This window comes from Mobula hypostoma, chromosome 8 (genome assembly GCF_963921235.1).
Source record: "Mobula hypostoma chromosome 8, sMobHyp1.1, whole genome shotgun sequence".
NCBI lineage: Eukaryota > Metazoa > Chordata > Chondrichthyes > Myliobatiformes > Myliobatidae > Mobula > Mobula hypostoma.
Window position 1 is genome coordinate 89,548,430 of NC_086104.1, and position 11,829 is coordinate 89,560,258.

An 11,829-nucleotide genomic window follows, 5' to 3' on the forward strand; every position below is an offset into this window, starting at 1 on the left:
TGAGGGAGATTAATGTAAAGGAACCCTTAGGAGGGAGTGATCATAATATGAATGAATTTATATTAAACCAACTAATACGACTTCTGGGCTGAGCTGGTGCCAGTGTAGCAGACTCCATTCAGACTGTGCATGCTGTTTGGGAGAGTGTGAGAATGGGTGAATGTGAGTGTGAGAAAAGTTTGCTTGGTTTGACCTGTAGCATTTTTTTGTTCTATTTTCAATTTTGGACACGGCAGCTTATATAGCTTGTGTTTGGTCGCCTTACAAGGATTGCAAAGGAAATTTTTCCAGCTTACCCCTTGTTTTGGGCAGCTGGTTTTTTTCGCCTTTGCATAAGCAGTTCACTAGTTCTAGCAGCAATAGAGGTGCCTAGCACGTTTTTCAAAGAAAAAAGGCAAACCAATAATTAGAATAGTGGTGAAGATGTTGTAGGCCTAACAAGGTGGGACTAAGAGTCACTTCACAGTATAGTTTATTGGTGGAGAGAGCAGAGTTAACCAACTTTGGCTCAAGAGGTTTTGATGAGGAGGAACAGTTGAGTAGCGGGTAAAGCTTTTGTAGTGGTTAAGTAAAAAGTCACCAAACTACAATTAATTAAATAAAGTAAGGAAGATGCAGGATTAGGTGATGTGCTGTAGCTAGATGGTTTGGGATCTGGTGGAACCCATTGTGATTCCTGGTGACCACATCTGCAGCAAGCGTTGGCTGCTCTAGGAACTCAGGCTCAAAGTTGATGACCTTGAATCTGAGCTTCAAATACTGCGGTACATCAGAGAGGGGGAAGGGTTACTTGGATGCTCTGTTTCAGGAGGTAGGCACACCCATTAGATTAGCTGCCTGAAATTTGGTCTGTGATCAGGGACAAGAGTATGTGACTGAGTGGGATCCGAGAGACAGTGTTGGAAGAGCCTCAGCCCTTGAGCTTGTCCAACAGGTCTGAGATTCATGTTCCCTATGTGGTTGAGAGTGAGGGCTGTAGGAAGGATGAGGAACCTAACTGTGGCACTGTGGTTCAGGAAGCCATTCAAGAGAGGGGGAAAGAAGAGAAATGTAGTGGTAATTGGAGATAGCATAATCAGGGGAATAGACAAAGTTCTCTGTCACAGAGATAGAGCATCCAGAAGACTGTATTGCCTGCCTGGTGTCTGGGTTCGGGACATCTTGTCTGACCTGCAGAGAAATTTGTAGTGGGAGGGGAAGAATCCAGTTCCCATGGTTCATGTGGGTATCAACGGCCTAGGTAAAATAAGGAAAGAGGTTCTGCTGAGGAAATTTGAACAGATAGGGAATAAATTAAAAAGCGTTTAATTGGAATAAGGGGAAATATGAGGCTATCAGGCAGGAACTTGGAAGCATAAATTGGAAACAGATGTTCTCAGGGAAACATACGGAAGAAATGTGGCATACGTTCAGGGGATATTTGCATGGAGTTCTGCATAGGTAAGTTCCAATGAGACAGGAAAAAGATGGCAGGGTACAGGATCGTGGTGTACAAAGGCTGTTGTAAATCTAGTCAAGAAGAAGAGCTTATGAAAGGTTCAAAAAGCTAGGTAATGATAGAGATCTAGAAGATTATAAGGCTAGCAGGAAGGAATTGAAGAAAGAAATTATGAGAGAAAGAAGGGGCCATGAGAAGGACTTGGCGGACAGAATTAAGGAAAACCCCAAGGCATTCTACAAGTACGTTAAGAGCAAGAGGATAAAACGTGAGAGAATAGGACCAATCAAGTGTGACAGTGGAAAAGTGTGTATGGAACTGGAGGAGATAGCAGAGGTACTTAATGAGTACTTTGCTTCAGTATTCACTACAGAAAAGGATCTTGGCAATTGTGGGGATGACTTACAGCAGACTTAAAAGCTTGAGCATGTAGATATTAAGAAAGAAGATGTGCAGGAGCTTTTAGAAAGCATCAAGTTGGATGTCACCAGGACCAGACGAGATAGACCCCAGGCTACTGTGGGAGGCAAGGAAGGAGATTGCTGAGCCTCTGGCAATGATCTTTGCATCAATGGAGATGGGAGAGGTCCCAGAGGATTGAAGGGTTGCGGATGTTGTTCCATTATTCAAGAAAGGGAGTAGAGATAGCCCAGGAAATTATAGACCAGTGAGTCTTACTTCAGTGGTTGGTAAGTTGATGGAGAAGATCCTGAGAGGCAGGATTTATGAACATTTGGAGAGGCAGAATATGAATAGGAATAGTCAGCTGGCTTAGTGAAAGGCAGGTCGTGCCTTACGAGCCTGATTGAATTTTTTGAGGATGTGACTAAACACATTAATGATGGTAGAGCAGTAGATGTAGTGTATATGGATTTCAGCAAGGCATTTGACAAGGTACCCCATGCAAGGCTTATTGAGAAAATAAGAAGACATGGGATCCAAGGGGAAATTGCTTTGTGGATCCAGAACTGGCTTGCCCACAGAAGGCAAAGAGTGGTTGTAGATGGGTCATATTCTGCATGGAGGCCAGTCACCAGTGGTGTGCCTCAGGGATCTGTTCTGGGATCCCAACTCTTCATGATTTTTATAAATGACCTGGATGAAGAAGTGGAGGGATGGGTTAGTGAATTTGCTGTTGACACAAAGGTTGGAAGTGTTGTGGATACGGTGGAGGGCTGTCAGAGGTTACAGTGGGACATTGACAGGATGCAAAAATGGGCTGAGAAGTGGCAGATGGATTTCAACCCAGATAAGTGTGAGGTGGTTCATTTTGCTAGGTCAAATATGATGACAGAATATAGTATTAATGGTAAGACTCTTGGCAGTGTGGAGGATCAGAGGGATCTTGGACACTCAAAACTGCTGTGCAGGTTGACTCTGTGGTTAAGAAAGCATATGGTGCATTGGCCTTCGTCAATCATGGGATTGAGTTTAGCAGCCAAGAGGTAATGTTGCAGCTATATAGGGCCCTGGTCAGACCCCACTTGGAGTACTGTGCTCAGTTCTGATCGTCACACTATCGGGAGGATGTGGAAAAATAGCTCATTTGCTCGTTATTATCATTTGAGTTAATTGATATAATTTTTCCACGATCTAATTGTTTATTTTTTTAGTATATTTTCTTTTCTTGCTGGCGATTTGATGTTTATTTTTAGAAGCTTTTTGTATGACGCATGATTCCGGGGCTGTACACCTAATGGGTTCTTTTTTTTTCTCACTTTTCTGCTTAGTAGGTTTTTCTTGTTATCACAAAATTTTTTTTTCAATCTCTAAGATAATTTTTTTTGAGGCATTGTAAGTGTTGTTACTTCGATGTACTCATGTTATTTTTCCTGTATATAACAATAAAAAGATTTGAAAAGAAAGAAAGGAAGGATGTGGAAACCATAGAAAGGTTCAGAGGAGATTTACAAGGGTGTTGCCTGGATTGGGAAGCAACCCTTACGAGAGTAGATTGAGTGAACTCGGCCTTTTTTCCTTGGAGCGACAGAGGGTGAGAGGTAACCTGATAGAGGTGTGCAAGATGATGAGAGGCATTGGTTGTGTGGATAGTCAAAGGCTTTTTCCCAGGGCTGAGATGGCTAACACGAGAAGTTTTAAGGTGCTTGGAAGTAGGTACAGAGGAGATTTAGGGGTAAGTTTTTACGCAGAGAGTGGTGAGTGAGTGGTATGGGCTGCCAGTGACAGTGATGGAGGCGGATACGATAGGGTCTTTTAAGAGACTCCTGAACAGGTATATGGAGCTCAGAAAAATAGAAGGCTATGGGTATCCCTAGGTAATTTCTCAGGTAAGGACATGTTCAGCCCAGCTTTGTGGGCCAGAAGGCCTGTACTGTGCTGTAGGTTTTCTATGTTTCTAACTAAAGAGGTGGTAATCTCTGGATTATTACCTGAGCCATGTGCAAATTGGCACAGGGTCAAGAAGATTACAGAGTTAAATACGTGGCTCAAGGATTGGTGTGGGAGAAATGGGTTTCAATTCATGGAAAACTGACACCAGCATCGGGGAAGGAGGGACAGGCTCCACCTAAACCACGATGGGACCTGGATCCTGGCAAATTGCATAACTAGGGCTGTAAACTAAACAGATTGGAGATGTATGGATAAAGTAAAAGAAAATTGTGGATAAAGATAAAGTAAAAGCAAAAGTTAAAAAAGAGAAAAGTAAGGGTGAAGTGCCAAAAAGTCAAAGGCACAATGAGTGTAAGGAGAGGTTTGGGAATTGAATATCCAAGGTATCAGGTAACATGGAAGGATCAGCAGGAAGGTAAGGGAAGTGGGGTAGTGCCTTTAATTAAGGATGAGATCAAGACGATACAAGATCTAAGGAACAGAATGTTGAATTCATCTGGGCATAGATTAGGAATAGTAAAAGGAAAAAAATCACTAGTGGGAGTTTTCAATAGGCCACCGAATAATAACATTACAGTGGCACAGGCAATAAACCGAGAAATATCTGAGGCATGTAGGAATAGAACAGCAATTATCGTGGGGGACTTTAAGTTGCACATAAATTGGGTGAATCAAGTTGGTCAAGGCAATCATGAGGAGGACTTCATAGAATGCATACTTGATAGCTTTCTTGAACAGCATGTTACTGAACCTATAGGGAACGTGCTATCTTGGATCTGGTCTTGTGCAATGAGACAGGTAAAATTAGTGATCTTTTAGTTAGGGATCCTCTTGGAAAGAGTGATCACAGTATGACTGAGTTTCTCATACAAATGGAGGGTGTAATAGTTCGATCTAAAACCAGTGTATTATGCCTAAACAAGGGAGTCTACAACAAGATGAGTGAGAAGTCGGATAAGGTAGACTGGGAACACTGGCTATATGGTAGGACAGTTGAGGAACAGTGGAAAACTTTCAAAGAGATTTTTCACGGTGCTCAACGAAAGTATATTCCAGTTAAAAACAAGGACAGTAAGAGTGGGGAGAGCTAGCCTTGGATAACTAAGGAAATAAAGGAAGGAATCAAACTAAAAACCCGTGCGTACAATGTCACCAAGAATACTGGGAAACTGGAAGATTAGGAAAACTTTAAAAAGCAACAAAGTACCACTAAGCGAGCAATAAAGAAAGGGAAGATAGATTATGAAAATAAACTAGCACAAAATATAAAAACAGATAATAAAAGTTTTTATAATTATATAAAGCGGAAAAGGTGGCTAAAGTGAATGTGGGTCCCTTGAAGGACGAGAATCTCCGCATCTCTGTTTCACCCTTCGATTCTGAGGCTGTACCCTCCTGTCCTAGACTCTCCCACCATGGGAAACATCCTTTCCACATCTACTCTGTCTAAGCCTTTCAACATTCAAAAGGTTTCAATTAGATCCCCGCTCATCCTTCTGAATTCCAGTGAGTATAGACCCAGAGCCATCAAACATACCTCGTATGATAACCCTTTCATTCCTGGAATCATCCTTGTGAACTTCCTCTGGACCCTCTCCAATGCCAACACTTCTTTTCTAAGATGAGGTGCCCAAAACTGTTCACAATACTCAAAGTGAGGTCTCACTGTGCATTATAAAGCCTCAGCATCACATCCTTGCTCTTGTATTCTAGACCTCTTGAAATGAATGCTAACATGGCATTTGCCTTCCTCACCACTGACTCAACCTGCAAGTTAACCTTCAAGGGGTTCTGCAAAAGATTCCCAAGTCCCTCTGCATCTCAGATTCCTGGAATTTCTCCCCATTTAGAAAATAGTCTGCACATTTATTGCTACTACCAAAGTGCATGACCATGCATTTTCCAACATTGCATTTTATTTGCCACTTTCTTGCCCATTCCTCTAATCTGTCTAAGTCCTTCTGCACCCTACCTGTTTCCTCAACACTACCTGCTCCTCCACCAATCTTTGTATCATCTACAAACTTGGCAACAAAGCCATCTTTTTCATCATCTAAATCATTTATATACAGCATAAAATTAAGTGGTCCCAACACCGACCCCTGCGGAAAACCATTAGTCATTGGCAGCCAACCAAAAAAGGATGCTTTTATTCATACTCGCTGCCTCCTACCAATCAGCCAATGCTCTAACCATGTTAGTAACTTTCCTGTAATACTATGGGCTCTTCACTTGGTAAGCAGCCTCATGTGTAGCACCTTATCAAAGGCCTTCTGAAAGTCCAAATATACAACATCCACTGCATTCCCTTTATCTATCCCACTTGTAATCTCCTCAAAGAATTGCAACAGGTTCATCAGGCAGGATTTTCCCTGAAAGAAACTATACTGACTTTGTACTATCTTGTCTTGTGCAACCAAGTATTCCATCACCTCATCTTTAACAATTGACTCCAATATCTTCCCAACCACTGAGGTCAGGCTAACTGGTCTATAACTTCCTTTCTGCTGCCTTCCTCCTTTCTTAAAGAGTGGAGTGACATTTGCAATTTTCCAGTCTTCTGCTGCCATGCCACAGTCCAATGATTTCTGAAAGATAATTTCTACTGCCACCACAATCTCTAGCACTACCCCTTTCAGAAGCCTAGGGTACAGTTCATCTGATTCGGTTGATTTATGTACCTTTAGGTCTTCATTTTTTGAGCACCTTCTCTCTTGTAATAGTAACTGCACCCACTTCTCCTTCACACATGACAACATCAGGCATACTACTAGTGTCCTCCACAGTGAACAAGTTAACAAATTTCATGTCACATGTTGGTGATAATAAAACTGATTCTGATTCTGAAGACTGATGCAAAATACTCATTTAGTTCATCAGCAATCTCCTTATCCGCCATTATTATTTCTCCTGTCTCATTTTCTAGCGGTCCTATATCCATTCTCATTTCTCTTTTATTTTTAACATACTTGAAAAAATGTTTCCTTTGATTTTACAATGGCTTTGACTTCCCTCGTCAGCCATGGTTGTATTATTTTATCATTTGAGAAGGAAAGCAGAGAAAAGTGAGGAAATTATAGGCCACAGTCTAACCTCAGTAGTTGGGAAAGTGTTGGAATCCATTATTAAGGACGACATTTCGGGGTACTGGAGACTAATAGTAAAAAAGTCAAAGTCAGCATGGTTTCTTGCAAAGGGAAATCTTGCCTAACTAATCTACTAAGTTTAACGTCGGTAGTAGGTAAGTTATTGAAGGGAGTACTAAGAGACAGAATCTACAAGCATTTGAATAAACAGGGACTTATTAGGGAGAGTCAACACAGCTTTGTGCGTGGTACGTCATGTTTGACCAATCTATTGGAGTTTTTTGAGGAGGTTACCAGGAAAGTGGATGAAGGGAAGGCAGTGGATATTGTCTACATGGATTTCAGTAAAGCCTTTGACAAGGTCCCGCATGGGAGGTTAGTTAGGAAAATTCAGTCGCTAGGTATACATGGAGAGGTGGTAAATTGGATTAGACATTGGCTCAATGGAAGAAGCCAAAGAGTGGTAGTAGAGAATTGCTACTCTGAGTGGAGGCCTCTGACTAGTGGTGTGCCACAGGGATCAGTGCTGGGTCCGTTGTTATTTGTCATCTATATCAATGATCTGGATGATAATGTGGTAAATTGGATCAGCAAATTTGCTGATGATACAAAGATTGGAGGTGTAGTAGACAGTGAGGAAGGTTTTCAGAGCCTGCAGAGGGACTTGGACCAGCTGGAAAAATGGGCTGATAAATGGCAGATGGAGTTTAATACAGACAAGTGTGAGGTATTGCACGTTAGAAGGACAAACCAAGGTTGAACATATAGGGTTAATGGTAAGGCACTGAGAAGTGCAGTAGAACAGAGGGATCTGGGAATACAGATACAAAATTCCCTAAAAGTGGCATCACAGGTAGATAGGGTCGTAAAGAGAGCTTTTGGTACATTGGCCTTTATTAATCAAAGTATTGAGTATAAGAGCTGGAATGTTATGATGAGGTTGTATAAGGCATTGGTGAGGCCGAATCTGGAGTATTGTCTTCAGTTTTGGTCACCAAATTACAGGAAGGATATAAATAAGGTTGAAAGAGTGCAGAGAAGGTTTACAAGGATGTTGCCAGGACTTGAGAAACTCAGTTACAGAGAAAGGTTGAATAGGTTAGGACTTTATTCCCTGGAGTGTAGAAGAATGAGGGGAGATTTGATAAATGTATATAAAATTATGATGGGTATAGATAGAGTGAATGCAAGCAGGCTTTTTCCATTGAGGCAAGGGGAGAAAAAAACTAGAGGACATGGGTTAAGGGTGAGGGGGGAAAAGTTTAAAGGGAACATTGGGGGGGGCTTCTTCACACAGAGAGTAGTAGGAGTATGGAATGAGGTGGTAAATGCGGGTTTTTTTTAACATTTAAGAATAAATTGGACGGATACATGGATGGGAGGTGTACGGAGGGATATGGTTCGTGTGCAGGTCAGTGGGACTAGGCAGAAAATGGTTCGGCACAGCCAAGAAGGGCCAAAAGGCCTGTTTCTGTGTCGTTTCTATGGTTCTATGGAATTCTCCAAAGGAGTAACAAGCAGGTTGGACAAAGGAGAGGCAATGGATATCACTTACATCGATTTTCAGAAGGCATTTGATAAGGTGCCTCACATGAGGCTGCTTAATGAGATAAAATCCTATGGTGTTGCAGGAAATATACTGGCATTGATAGAAGAATGGCTGGCAGGCAGGAGGCAGTGAGTGGAATAAAGAAAGCCTTTTTTGGTTTACTGCCAGTGATTAGTGGTGTTCCTCAGGAGTGAGTATTGGGTCTGCTACTTTTCACATTGTTTGTCAGTGATTTAGAAAATGGAATTGATGGCTTTGTGGCCAAGTTTGTGGATGATATGAAAATAGGTGGAGGGGTAGGTAGTGCTGAGCAAGCAATGCGGTTGCAGCAGGACTTAGACAAATTGGAAGACTGAGCAAAAAAGTGGCCGTTGGAATACAGTGTTGGGAAATGTACGATCATGCATTTTGGTAAAAGGAATAGTGCAGACGATCTTCTTAATGGGCAGGAAATTCAAACCAGAGTTGCAAAGAGACATAGGAGTCCTCATGCAAAACTCCCAGAAGGTTAATATACAGATTGAGTCTGTGGTAAACAGGACAAATGCAACACTGCCATTTATTTCAAGGGGAATAGAATATAAAAGGAGATAATGCTTAAGCTTTATAAGACACTAGTCAATCAGACCACAGTTGGAGTATCATCAACAGTTTTGGGCCCCTTATCTCAGAAAGGATGTATTGTCATTGGTGAGAGTCCAGAAGAGGTTCACGAGGATTATTCAGGGAAAGAAGGGTTAACATATGAGGAGTGTTTGGGCACTGAATGTTGAAAGCTTTAGATAAGGTGGATGTGGAGAAGATGTTTCCTCTGGTGGAAGTATCCAGAACTAGAGGGCACAGCCTAAAAATTGAGGGGTGATTTTTAGAATGGGAGGAATCTTTTCAGCCAAAAGTGGTGGAATACTCCACCGCAAACTGCAGTTGAGGCCGAGTCTGTGGGTATATTTAAAGCAGAAGTTGATAGAATCCTGATTGGTCAGGGCAACAAGGGATATGGTGAGAGGGCAGGTGTAAGGGATTGAATGGGATCCGGGATCAGCCATGCTGAAATAGCAGAGTGGACTCGATGGTCTGAATGGCCTAATTCTGCTGCTATGTCTTATAGTCTTATGGACTTATAATGCCATTAGTTTCAGGATAATAATGGAGAAGGATAAGTCTGATCCTCGGGTTGAGATTCTAAATTGGAGAAAGGCCAATTTTGATGGTATCAGAAAGAATCTGGTAGATGTGGATTATGATAGGTTGTTTTCTGGCAAAGGCATGCTTGGTAAGTGAATCCTTCAAAAATGAAATTTTGAGAATGAGTTTGTTGCTGTCAGAATAGCGAAGATTTAGGGAAACTTAATTTTCAAGAAATATTGAGGCCCTGGTTAAGAAGGAGGTGCATAGCAGGTATATGGAGGAAGGAACAAATTAAAGGACAACGTTTAAAAATTAAATCAGGAGGCCTAAAAGGCGGCATGAGGTTGCTCTAGTAGACAAGATGAAGAAGAATCCTAAGGGCTTCTACAGATAAGAGCAAATGGAGAACAAGGGAAAAATTGGTCCTCTTGAAGATCAGCATGGTCATCTAAGCATGAAGCCAAAGGAGATGCAGATATCTTAAACCAGGTATGATTTTTTGAGAGCTATTTTAAAAGCGAAGAAACAATTCTGAGCAAGGTTGGAGGCAACATTGGATGCACATCAACTCTGGCAGGGTTTGCAGGACATTACTTCCTACAAAGTAAAACCTATTAGCATGAATGGCAGCAATGCTTCACTACCAGATCAGCTCAACACCTTTTAAAAGGGAGAATATAAGTACAGCTGTGAAGATCCCTGCTGCACCCAGTGATCCTGTGATCTCTGTCTCAGATGTCAGACTATCTTGCAGGAGGGTGAACCCTCATAAGGCAGCAGACCCAAATGGAGTTCCTGCTAAGGCTCTGAAAGCTTGTGCCAACCAAATGGTGAGTGTATTCAAGGGCATTTTCAACCTCTCATTACTACGGTTGGAAATTCCTACCTGCTTCAAAAGGGCAACAATTATAACAGTGCCAAGAATAGTTGTGTGAGTTGCCTTAATGACTATCATCCAGTAGCACTCACATCTATAGTGATGAAATGCTTTCACCATTGGTCATGGTCAGAATCAGCTCCTGTCTCAGCAAGGACCTGGACCCACTGCAATTTGCCTTATTGCCCAATAGGCCCACAGCAGATGCAATCTCAATGGTTCTTCACATGACCTTAGATCACCTGGACAATACAAAAACACCTATTTCAGGATTCAGTTTGTTGGCTATATCTCAGCACTTAACACCATCATTCCTACAGTCCTGATCAATAAGCTATGGAACCTGAGACTCCGTACCTCCCTCCGCAATTTGATCGACTTCCTAACTAGAAGACCACAATCTGTGTGGATTTGTATCAATAACTCCTCCTTATTTATGTTCAATACCGGCGCACCTCAGGGATGTGAGTTTAGCCCACTGCTCTACTCTCCCTACTAGGCTAGGCATAGCTCAAATGACATCTATAGATTTGCTGATGATACAACCATTATTGCCAGAATCTCAGATGGAGAGAGAGGGCATATAGAGTGAGATATACCAGCTAGTTGAGTGGTGTCACAGCAACAACCTTGCACTCAACGTCAGGAAGACCAAACAGCTGATTATGAACTTCAGAAAGGGTAGGACGATGAATCATGAACCAATCCTCATAGAGGGATCACAAGTGGAGAGAGTGAGCTATTTCAAGTTTCTGGTATCAAGATCTCTGAGAATCTAATCTGGTTCCAACATATCGGTGCATCTATAAAGGTGGCAAGTCAGTGGCTATATTTCATTTGGAGTTAGGGGAGATTTGATATGTCATTTAAGACACTCAATGTACCTTAGAGAGCATTCTGACAGGCTGCATCACTATCTGGTATGGGGGGAGGGGGGCTACTGCTCAGGATCGAAAGAAGCTACAGAAAGTCATAAAATTAGTTAGCTCCATCTGGGGTACTAGCTTCCATAGTATCCAACACATCTTCAAGGAGGAGTGTCTCAGCAAAAGGGCATTCATCATTAAGGACCTCCATCACCCAGAACATGCCTTTTCTCAGGAAGGAGTACAGAAGCCTGAAGGCCACACACTCAGCGATACAGGAACAGCTTCTTCCCCTCTGCCACTTGATTCCTAAATGAACATTGAACCCATGAACACTACCTCACTTTTGCTATTTCTGTTTTTGCATAATTTTTAATTTAACTATTTAATACACATATATATACTTGGGGTGTATGGGGTGTCAGGGAGGGGTAGCACCTCTGGTGGGGGAACATGTCGCGTCCTTTTCAAGGCGGTTAGTCCACCTTTGATCCCCACCTGGCACTCAGTCTCACCTGTGGCTTCCAGTAGCT